The sequence below is a fragment of the Rhinoraja longicauda genome, chromosome 13 (assembly GCF_053455715.1).
Source record: "Rhinoraja longicauda isolate Sanriku21f chromosome 13, sRhiLon1.1, whole genome shotgun sequence".
NCBI lineage: Eukaryota > Metazoa > Chordata > Chondrichthyes > Rajiformes > Arhynchobatidae > Rhinoraja > Rhinoraja longicauda.
In genome coordinates this window covers 2,029,575-2,042,189 of record NC_135965.1, presented here as the reverse complement: position 1 = coordinate 2,042,189, position 12,615 = coordinate 2,029,575, and positions in this window count along the sequence as shown.

Here is a 12,615-nt window from a genome sequence, read left to right as displayed (position 1 = left end):
TTTTGTACCCTTTCCCCAATGGGCGTAGGGAGTAGGAGAATTGACGTGGTTGGGGCAGTGTGAATAGCCAATGGTGGGGAGTCTGGTCTGAGTGATGGACTCGGCTACATCTACACTGTCTGCAAATTCTTGCAGTCTTGGGCAGAGATGTTCCTAAACCGAGCTGTGATGGAACCCAACTATGTTTTCTATGATGTTTCTGTAGAGGTTTGAAACAGTCATTGGAGATATATTCAATGTTCTCAGTCTGCTGAGGAAGTCGCATTAGCATGGTTGGTCAACAGATTGCTGTTAATATTAATACCAGAGAACTTTAAACACTCAACCCTTTCCACTTCAGCACCATTGACGCTGAGTGGGGCATGTACTCCACCAGACGTATTGGTTGATAACTAGCTCCTTTGTCTTGCTGACATTTCTGCTTTCACCATTGATTTTGATGGTATCTTTAATCCAAGACAAATGTTTTGTGCCCTCAAATTTTAAAATGTACATATATTTTAAATATCTAACGTCAACAATTTATGGAAAAAAACACCACAGGTTATCAAGAGGAAATGAAGTGTGAATATTACATCTATTAAATAATTGAATCCATATAGGTTTAAATTTCTTCCAAATCTGTGGAGCAATTGCTGCTTTATGTTATTAAAAAACAATAACCATTGTTGGAGATTTTGCTCATTACAGATTTTTACAAATGGTTATGGTTTTTAATAACAAAGACACACCTGACTTTATTGTGGAGAGCATCTTTGGAACTTCCTTCCCTGCACATGGATACTGCTGAGGTTTAACAATTTAAAGCTATGTGGCTAATTAATGCACTGGAAGGACCAGAGTGAGAAGAGTTCCAATTACCTTTTAATAGATTTATAACTAATGATCCCATTAGTTTTATATCTACATGTTTAGCACCTTGAGTTTTGAGGGAATGTTAAACTATTGGCAAAATCCAGATAGAATTCACTTTGGACTGTGATTAGCTGCAAAATATTTCTCTCATTGGCAATCTATATTCCAAGATAGCACAATAATGTACCAGGTAGTGTTGCCACCTCAAAGCTCTAGTGACTTGGATTCTATCAAGACCTCTCGTTCTATCATTGCCGTTTCCCCCAGCTGCTTCCATTTCCTCTGCCTTCCCGGATATGTGTGTCGTGCAGCGGGTAGTGCTGATTCAGCACCAGTGACCCAGGTTCAATCCTAATCTCTCATGCTAGTTAATTGGATGCATTACTCCTATTGTTGGCAAGAGAATTGGGGAGAAGAATTGATGAAAACATGAAAGAGAATAGGTTACCAAAAAAGTGAGTAATGTGATTGCTCTCAGAGCTGGCCTTGACTATATAGGGCAAATGACATCAAAATGCCTTCAAAAAATAAGATTAATAAGTACTTGTATACCAGTTTAATTTGTGGGGATTGCTTGCACTTAGTTCCTGGTTAAAACCCTATTCCAGGCTCGTACCTAAACTCTTAAGCAGTACTGAGGGAAAGCTGTATAGAAGCAAAAGCTTTTATTCCAAAGTAGGCCCTTGCTTGTTCTAGTGATTCAAATAAAAGTTAAGGAACCTATGGCATTGTTCCAAGAGCAACAGAAGATTCTTTTGGTTTCCTGGTATTTGATTTGCCTGTTCAGCGTCATCAGACTTGGCTCAAAGGTACAATGAGTCAGAGGATTGTGTATTTAGATTGCAGCCTAGAGATTCCACATAACCTAGGATGCCACTTCCATGCAGTGATAAGGCACACTGTCAAATGTTTCCAATTCAGTTGGATAGCAAGATGAAATGGTTGAGAGAAAGCTTCTGAGGTAAGATAATCATACTATGAATGGCAACCAGAGACTTGAGCCCTTAGTAAGCTCGCCACACAAACTACACTCATGCCCCATAAAGTACGATTTCATTGCCAACTTGATTTCTGGGTGCAATGTTTCCTCATAGAAAAATGGCTTCGTCAGTTTTGGGCGGCTATGGTGGTGCAGCACCAGAGACTCGGGTTCGATCCTGACTACGGGTGCTGTCTGTACGGAGTTTGTACGTTCTGCCTGTGACCGCGTGGGTTTTCTCCAAGATCTTCGGTTTCCTCCCACACTCCAAAGACATACAGGTGTGTAGGTTAATTGGCGTGGTGTCTGTGTAAATTGTCCCTAGTGTGTGCAGGATAGTGTTAGTGTGTGGGGATCACTGATCGGTGCAGACTCAGTGGGCCGAAGGGCCTGTTTCTGCGCTGTATCTCTAAAACTAAAACTAGGTTGGTAGTTGAACGATCCAGCAACAACTGATTAACTCTTAGAAATCTTGTCATGCTCTTAACCAAATTATCAATTTATAAGAATGTGCTTGTAGCTTTCTTCCAAGTTAAACCTTCAGCCATTCCTCAGAATTTCCACGTTAGCTCCTTGCCTAAATCATCTGCAACAATATGGAAGAACCTACGTAGGGTTACATATTACATTCCTAATATTCAGACCCAAAGCTACATATTTAATTTTTTCTTTACCATCGTTATTTAAGCCCATCAATGCCAACCCTTTCATTGATGTCATCAATCTATTCCCCCATTCCCCCTCGCTCCACAAATTCCATCAGCATGTGCAGTGCCCTACCAGGGGCTCAAACACACTGGATAAGGTGTACACCAATGTAAAGGACGCCTACAGAGCTCTCCCCTGCCCACCCCTGGGACAATCCGATCACCTCTCACTGTTTCTACTGCCCGCATACAAACCCCTCATCCGCAAGACCAAACCCACAATAAAGACGGTCAAAATATGGCCCGAGGATGCCACCCTACAACTCCAGGACTGCTTTGATCGCACCGACTGGGACCTGTTTGCACAACAGGCCACCTACGGTTCAGAGGTAGACTTGGAGGAATACGCATCCACTGTGCTCTCCTACATCAACTGCTGTGTGGAGAATGTTACGGAGGACAAGGAGATAAAGATGTTCCCAAACCGGAAACCCTGGATGAACAAGGAGGTACAGAACCTGCTGAGGGCACGCAACAATGCCTTTAAATCTGGTGACACTTCAGCATACAGTGTTGCCAGATCACACCTGAGCAAAGGTATTAAAAGGGCCAAAGACACCCATAGGCAACGGGTGGAAGACCACTTCAACACCACGGACACCAGAAGCATGTGGCAGGGTGTCAGGGACATCACTGGCTACAAGAGCAGCCCTGCCTGCCCCCACTGCGATATGGCACTGACCAACGAGCTTAACACCTTCTTTGCCCGCTTTGAAACTGGCAAAACCACCTTGAGTGAAGGAACCCCAGCCGAGGCGGTGGGACAGGTCTTGCAACTGAGCACACAGGAGGTACAACGCGCTCTGCAAAGGGTCAACCCACGCAAGGCTGCAGGACCGGATGGAGTTCAAGGGAGGGTACTGAAGGACTGTGCTGAACAGCTGGCTGAGGTATTCACCAGGATGACAGTTAAAACCTGTCATTATCTCTGGCTACGGTCCCCAAATGCCTGAAGTCGGCTATCATAGTTCCGGTGCCGAAAAAAGCAAAGATCTCCAACCTGAACGACTACCGCCCGGTTGCCCTAACGCCGATAGTCATGAAGTGCTTTGAGAGGCTGGTCCTCTCACACATCAAATCCAGCATCCCTGACTCACTGGACCCACATCAATTTGCATACAGGGCAAATAGATCCACAGAGGACGCCATCTCTCTGGCTCTTCACACTGTCCTGACTCACCTAGAGAGACAGGGCACGTACATGAGGATGCTATTCATAGACTATAGCTCCGCCTTCAACACGGTCATCCCCACCAAGCTCATCACCAAACTCCACCAGCTAGGCCTCAGCTCGTCATTATGTGACTGGATCCTGGACTTCCTGCTGGAACGACCGCATGCAGTGAGAATGGGCCCGCACCTGTCCTCCGCTATCACCCTGAGTACCGGCACACCACAGGGCTGTGTTCTGAGCCCCATGCTCTACTCCCTCTTCATACACGACTGTGTTCCTGCATTCGACACCAACACCATTGTCAAGTTTGCAGATGACACAACGGTGATCGGGCTGATCACCAACGGGGATGAAACAAACTATAAAGCGGAGGTGCAGAACCTGGCGGACTGGTGCTCGGATAACAACCTGTCCCTAAATACCACCAAGACCAAGGAGCTGATCATCAACTTCCGTAGGTCACATAACGGGGAATATGCCCCGATCTGTATCAACGGGGACAGTGTGGAGAGAGTGTCCAGCTTCAAGTTTCTGGGCACTCACATTTCGGAGGACCTAACATGGTCCAATAACACTGCTGCGCTGGTCAAGAAGGCACAACAAAGACTGTTCTACTTAAGAACACTAAAAAAGTCTGGTCTACCCCAACAGCTGCTGACGACCTTCTACCGCTGCACCATAGAGAGCATCCTAATGCATGGCATCCCTGTGTGGTACCTCAGCTGCACGGAGGCAGAAAGGAAAGCTCTACAGCGGGTAGTCCATAGAGCTCAGAGGGCCATCGGAACACAGCTACCAGACTTGGAGGGCATCTACAACACACGATGCCTCAGAAAAGCCACCAGCATCCACAAAGACTCTTCACACCCCTGCAACAGTCTGTTCGAACTCCTTCCATCGGGCAGACGATACAAGGCCTTCTATGCCCGCATCTCCAGACTCAGGAACAGCTTCATCCCCAGGGCCATAGCTGCTATGAACCGGTCCTGCTGAGCCGGATGGCCACAACGCATAGATTAACTTGCACTTTACCCTGTCCAAAACTGTTACAACTGTTTCGTTTCGTTGGGTTGCTGCTGTCTAAATTACCTAAATTATTGCATCGTATGGGAGGCGCATTCCCAATCTCGTTGTACCCCTGGGTACAATGACAATAAAGATATATTGTATTGTATTGTATTGTATTTATTGATTGTAATGTTTAATCTCATACCCAGCAACTCTTGCTGATTCTCCTCCTACCTACCAATGCAAAGTGGAGTTAATAATGGCCAATTAAACCATCTTTGGGAAGTGAGAGACCAGTTAGTCTGATTTCTGGTGTTGGTCACATTATTAAGGATGAGGTTTCACGTTACTGGGGAGCACGTGGTAAAAATCGGCGGAAGTCAGCATGGTTTTGTTAAGGGGAGATCTTGCCTGACAAACCTGTTGGGGTTTTTAGATGAGGTGCCAAGCAGAATAGACAAAGGAGTGGATGTTGTTTACATGGGGTTTTTTAAGGCCTTTGATAAGGTGCGGCTGCTAAACAAGATATGAGCCCATGGTATTAGAGGCAAGTTAATGGCGCGGATAGAAGATTGGCTGACCGGCAGAAGGCAAGAGTGGGAATAAAGGGGGCCTTTTCTGGTTTACCTAGTGTTCCACAGGAGTCGGTGTTGGTTAACGATTTGGATGAGGGAATGGATGCTTTTGTGGCCTAGTTTGCGGATTATCTGAAGATAGGTGGAGGGGCAGGTAGTGTTGAAGATGCAGGGAGGCTGCAGAAGGACTTGGACAGGATGGGAAAGTGGCTATTGAAATAATGCTTAGCAAAAGTGCTCAGTCATGCACTTTGATAGAAGGAATATAAGTGTAATATGGCGAGTCTGGAAACTTGTTCTTTGTTGAAGAAGTTTATTGCGACAGCAATATTCGATTACAAAGTTTTCTTAACAAGATTACAGACAACCATTAAAACTAACTGTTCTCTTCGAAGACGTCTCCCAACTGACTCTTTTCGGGCGCCAAAAGCGCACATGACCACGCTGTCCAATCAGCGGTGTCGCTCTCTGGACCAATCCCTACGGTCGCACCCACACGTGACCTTGCTGGCCAATCTGAGGGTTTCGACAACTAGTACGACTTTCTATGGTCACTACATGACCTCCCCCCAGAACCCGAGGTACGGAACCTAGCAGGGAGCCGGATTTCGCGACCAGAACGAGTAAGGAGAGGGGCAGCCTGAACCACAGGAGCAGGGGATTCCGGACCTGGTGGAACTACCGGAGCGGGGGGTCCTGGACTGATCGGAACTGCCGGAGGACGGCCTCGCCGAGGTGGTTGACCGACCAGGACAGGGCTGTCCAGATCCAAGTGCGCGGGTTTAAGCCTGGACACCGAGACGAGCTCACTCCTGCCGCCCACGTCTAAGGTGAAGGTGACCGTCCCTTTACGCAAAACCCGGAACGGCCCTTCATAGACCCTCTGCAACGGGGCACGATGGCATCCTTACGCAGAAATACAAACTTGCAGTCTTTCAGGGCAGGTGGTTCGTGTACCATGGGACACCCATGACGTGAAGTCGGAACCGGGGCCAGGGAACCCGCGCGTGCCCGGAGAGATGCTAAGACTGACTGGACTGGAGGCAGCTGGCCGGAGGAGTCCGGAAGCAAATCCCCGGGTACTCGAAGTGGCGAGCCATATACTAGCTCCACGGACAAAGCACCGAGATCCTGCTTAGGAGCGGTCCGGAGAAGGACCCAGGGAAGTTGGTCTACCCAGTCCGGGCCTTCCAGCCTCGCACTGAGGGCCGCCTTGAGTTGTCGGTGGAACCGCTCCACAAGCCCATTAGCCTGGGGGTGGTACGCTGTGGTGTGTTGCAACCGGGAACCGTACAACTCTGCTAGCGTGGCCCAGAGGGTCGAAGTGAACTGTGGCCCCCTGTCGGTGGTAATAACATCCGGAACCCCGAAACGTGCCACCCAATGGAGGGCCAAGGTCCCGGCACAAGAGGCAGCAGAGGTATCTGACAATGGGAAAGCCTCTGGCCACCGGGTGAACCGATCCACTACCGTGAGCAGATGGGTGTAGCCCCGGGAGGAAGGCAAGGGTCCTACTAAATCCACGTGAATATGGAAAAAACGGACCGCTGGGACCTCAAACTCTTGTTTACTCAGAGGGTTGTGGCTGTATGGAATGGGCTTCCGGTGGAAGTGGTGGAGGCTGGCTCGATTTTATTATTTAAGAGTAAATTGGATAGGTATATGGATGGGAGGGGATTGGAGGGTTATGGTCTGAGTGCAGGTAGATGAGGCTAGGTCAGGGAGAATGGTCGGCGTGGACTGGTAGGGCCGAACAGGCCTGTTTCCATGCTGGACATGGCGTTGGACTTTAGCAGTCTGGCAGGGAACGCAGTAACGGGCCCAAACAGCTACTTGTTTACGCAGGCCATGCCAGTCAAACCGAGCGGCTACTAAGGCAGAGGTGGAGCGGATGGACGGGTGCGCCAGCCCGTGAATGGCATCGAACACCCGGCGCTGAAGGGAGGGCGGCACTACCGGCCTGGGACGGGGAAGGGAAACATCACACCAGACTTTTGTGCCCTCCGGCCCGCAGGGCACCTGAGCCAACTTCAACCCTGAAGTGGTGGACTGGTATACCGAGGCGGTATCCGCCGGAAGCTGTGCCTCCGCAAGCTCCTGGGGATCCACCTCGCAGTCCACCGCTGAAATGGGGGAAAAAGCAGGCCGAGACAGGGCGACAGCAACGGCATTAAGCTTACCCGCGACATGACGGACATTGGTGGTAAATTCGGAGATGGCAGTCAGGTGCCGCTGCTGGCGGGCCGACCATGGGTCGGACAATTTGAAAAATGCAAAAGTTAATGGTTTATAACATATAACATATAACATATAACAACTACAGCATGGAAACAGGCCTGTTCGGCCCTACCAGTCCACGCCGACCATTCTCCCTGACCTAGTCTCATCTACCTGCACTCAGACCATAACCCTCCAATCCCCTCCCATCCATATACCTATCCAATTTACTCTTAAATAATAAAATTGAGCCAGCCTCCACCACTTCCACCGGAAGCCCATTCCATACAGCCACAACCCTCTGAGTAAAGAAGTTCCCCTTCATGTTACCCCTAAACCTTTGTCCCTCAATTCTGAAGCTATGTCCCCTTGTTGGAATCTTCCCCACTCTCAAAGGGAAAAGCCTACCCACGTCAACTCTGTCCGTCCCTCTCAAAATTTTAAAAACCTCTATCAATGGTCCGTAAAGGCCACAAACGGGCGGCCTTCAAGGAAATACCTGAAGTGACGAACAGCTAAATAGAGGGCCAGAAGCTCTCGGTCAAAGGCGCTATATTTCAGCTCAGCCGAACTCAGTTGCCGGCTGAAAAACGCCAAGGTCTGCCAAAAGCCACCCACCTGCTGCTCCAAAACCCCACCCACCGCCACGTCAGACGCATCAACCGTCAGGGCCGTGGGGGCGGAGGGGCTCGGGTGGACCAACATGGTGGCATCTGCCAAAGCCGCCTTAGCTGCTGCAAAAGCCGACTCCGCGGCCGGGGACCATATCAACTCTACAGGTTTACCCGCGAGACACTGGAAGAGCGGGCGCATGACCCGTGCTGCTGCCGGGACGAACCTATGGTAAAAGTTAACCATGCCTACGAACTCTTGCAGACCTTTCACTGTGGTGGGCCGCAGGAATGCCCGGATAGCCTCCACCTTCTCGGGCAAAGGGGTGGCGCCGGCAGGGGTGATTCTGTGCCCTAAGAAATCGAGAGAAGGGAGGCCGAATTGACACTTGGACGGTTGGATGACGAGCCCGTGTGCCTGGAGCCGCTCGAATACGGCCCGCAAGTGGGCCCGGTGTTCCTGCACTGAGGGTCTGGCGACCAGGATATCATCTAAATAAATAAACACAAAAGGCAAATCCCGACCCACACGATCCATCAGTCGCTGGAAAGCCTGTGCCGCGTTCTTTAAACCGAAAGGCATGCGCAACCATTCGAACAACCCGAACGGAGTGATCATGGCAGTTTTTGGTATGTCCTGCGGCCGCACAGGAATCTGGTGGTATCCCCGCACCAAATCGATCTTGGAGAACACCACCGCACCTTCCAGCCCCGACGAGAAGTCCTGCAGGTGCGGTATGGGGTAGCGATCAGCCGTGGTGACAGCGTTGAGACGCCGATAATCGCCACATGGTCTCCACCCCCCAGACGCTTTGGAGACCATATGCAACGGAGAGGCCCACGGGCTGTCGGACTGACGGACAATGCCCATTTCCTCCATCTTCCTAAATTCCGCCCGCGCCACCACCAGCTTGTCGGGTGGTAGCCTCCTGGCCCGAGCGAAAATGGGGGGCCCTCAGTGCGGATGTGGTGGACCACGCCGTGCTTGGCCGAAGGGGCGTCGAAACGCTGGATGAGCAGCTCTGGAAACTCCGCCAGGACCTCAGCATACGAGTCGGGGGCCGCGGCGACGGCCTGGACAGTCGGGCTGGGCGGGGTGGCGGTTGTCGGAGGGCGGGCTCATTGTTGCTGGCGGAGGGTCGGAGGTCGTTACCGCGGACGTCGGGGACTAGTGAAAAGGCCCAGAGGAAATCTGCGCCTAGGATCGCCTGGCTGACGTCTGCTATAATGAATGGCCATTCATACGTGCGGAGGCCTAAAACCAGGGACATTTTCCGCGTACCATACGTGCGGATGGGGCTGCCATTAACCACGATGAGGGTAGGACCTGTCTTACCCGATCTGGTCTCAAGGTCGGTCGGCGATACGATACTGACAATGGCTCCCGTGTCAACCAAAAATTCTGTGTCCGTGAATCGGTCTCGGACGTAGAGGCGTCGGTTCTGGCCAATTGCAACCGCCTCTATGTACGACCGGCCGAGGCATTTCCTGAGAAGATACAAGGTGAGCGACAGTTGCGGGATTCTCCACCCCATCGTAGATGGTAATAGCACCAGCCACGCTTGTGCGGATCCTTTTGGCGGGCTTTTGGAGAAATGGCGGGAGACGCGGCACCATCATGATGTCGCTGTGGCGCTGTCGCTGTGGCGCAGCCGCTGATGTCGAGACCTTGTTGATCGAACCTCTTTCTTTCGATTTGGACGCCATGAGCGCATCAGCTTTTTCTGCATATGCCACGGGGTCCTTAAAAGAACAATCCGTGAGCATAAGTTTGACATCTTCGGGAAGCTTCTCTCGGAATGCCTGCTCGAACATGAGGCAATCCGTATGTTCACCTGCTAGCGTTAACATCTCAGCCATGAGGACGGACGGCAGCCGATCTCCGAGATCCGGTAGGTGCATAAGACGCTTAGCTCGGTCCTGCCTGCTGAACCCGAAGGTCCGTAACAACAGTGCCTTCATGGCCTCGTACTTGTCTTCTGCCGGAGGGTTGATGATGAACCGCATCACCCGCGCGGTCGTCTCCGGCGGTAGAGCGCTGACGAGGTAGTAATACATTGTTGCGTCTGCTGAGATGTTTCTTAAGTGAAACTGGGCTTCGGTGTGGACAAACCAAGATTGTGGTTGATGTATCCAAAACGACGGAAGGTGAACGCTGACCGCGCTTAGCTCCGGTGTGCTGGGCGTAGGAACCAACAACGAGGCGTTTGATTCACTCATGATAGATGATCGGCTGGATCACGTCGGGGTCACCAATATGGCGAGTCTGGAAACTTGTTCTTTGTTGAAGAAGTTTATTGCGACAGCAATATTCGATTACAAAGTTTTCTTAACAAGATTACAGACAACCATTAAAACTAACTGTTCTCTTCGAAGACGTCTCCCAACTGACTCTTTTCGGGTGCCAAAAGCGCACATGACCACGCTGTCCAATCAGCGGTGTCGCTCTCTGGACCAATCCTTACGGTCGCACCCACACGTGACCTTGCTGGCCAATCTGAGGGTTCGACAACTAGGACGACTTTCTATGGTCGCTACAGTAGACTAGTAGAGAGGAGTCAGAAATCAGAGGTGCAAAGGGACTTGTGAGTGCTGGTGCAGGATTCCCAAAAGGTTAATTTGCAAGTAGGGATGCAGTGAGAAAGGCAAATGCATTGCGAGCATACATTTTGAGGAGACTAGAATATAAAAGCAAGGATGTAAAGCTGAGGCTTGAAAAACGCTGGCAAGGCCACATTTAGAATATTGTGTAGGAAGGAACTGCAGTTTACACTAAAGATAGACACAAAATGCTGGAGTATCTCAGCAGAACAGGTAGCATCTGGATAGAAGGAATGGGTGACTTTTTGGGTCGAGACCCTTCTTCAGACTGAGTGTCAGGGGAGAGGGAGACACAGATATAAGGAAATGTGAGGTGTGAGAAAGCGGCATCAAAGTGGATGGAGTTCAAGGAAAATGTAGAATAGATCATTGTAAACTAGGAGAAGGTGGCAACAAAGCATTCAGAGATAAAATGTAATCAGGGGGACAGTCCGACTGGTCGGAGAACTAGGAAGGGGGAGGGATGGAGAGAGAGAGAGAGGGAAAGCAAGGGTTATTGATATCAGCTCAAACGAAATGTTGAAGAGTTAGCTGCTGGACTGGATTTGCTTTATCACAGAGAATATACTGCATCACACAGATATTGTCCTTAGACGGATAAACTAAGAACAAATCTTGTACCTCAACAACCATAACCAGCAAGCCAGTTAACCACCACTGGGCCTGTGAGGATGTTGATGAGCATAGCAGGAACAGTACCTGAATGTGACTTTCAACTTGCTCATTCTTTGTGTCCATAACACAATGTAGACAAAGCAAACCAATTTTGAAACCATCCATTCACATGAAAATTCTGCAATCGTGCCATATTAAACAATAGGCAAGAGGAGGTGATCCTGCAGAATCTCCACTGATAGTGGAGCCCGATAGAGGAGTACAAAAGATGAGCAGTGTTTGCAACTATCCTCAGTCAGAAGAACACAATCGGGTATTCCATTAACTGCGGGGCCTGTGGACTTTAACACCGTGAAGCCCGCGGTCTCTGGTGAGAAGAGGCCGACTCGGGAGCTCCATGCCGCGGAGAGTCTTTTTCAACCAACTCTCGATGCGGGGAGTTTCGATCATCCCGACGCGAGGGCCTCGGACTGTCGGCAGCGGCGACCGCGGATGGTTCAACAGCCCCGACCGCGGGTGAACAAAGAGGAAGGTGATTGAACTTTATTACCTTCCATCACAGTGAGGAATGTGGAATCCGCTGTGGTGGATGTTTATGTTCAATTTTATTTTATGTGGCTGTGTGTCTTGTTGCTTTTCACTTAGTATGGCTGTATGGTAACTCTAATCTCACTGTACCTTGATTGGTACATGTGACAATAAATTGATCTTGAAATCTTGATTCTCCTTTCTCCTGAACCCCCACCACCACTGATGCCAGTCTTTGGCCAATCCCATTCACTCCATCCAACATTAAAAATGACTCAGAACATGAGGCACAGAGACGTACAAACTCCATACAGACAGCACCCATAGTCGGGATCAAACATGGGTCTTCGCCGATGCATTCACTGTAAGGCAGCAACTCTACCGCTGCACCACCGTGCCTGACATACTGTGGTGGTCCAGTCAGGTAGTTGGTGATCCAGGACACCAATGGAGCATCCACCTGCATCTTCATCAGTTTACTCCCTAGCAGTGCAGGCCGGATGGTGTTAAAAGCACTGAAGTAAAAAAACACGACTCTCACAGTGCTTCCCGGCTTATCCGGGTGAACTAGGAACGATGGAGCGGGTGGGTGATGGCGTCCTCAACTCTCACCTTTGTTTGGTGAGTGAACTGCAGGGGTTCCAGGTGGGGTTTAACCAGCGGTCACAGGTGAGTGAGTGGGCACCAGCCTCTCCAGGGACTTCATGATGTGTGAGGTCAGAGCCACCGGTCTGTAGTCGTAGGT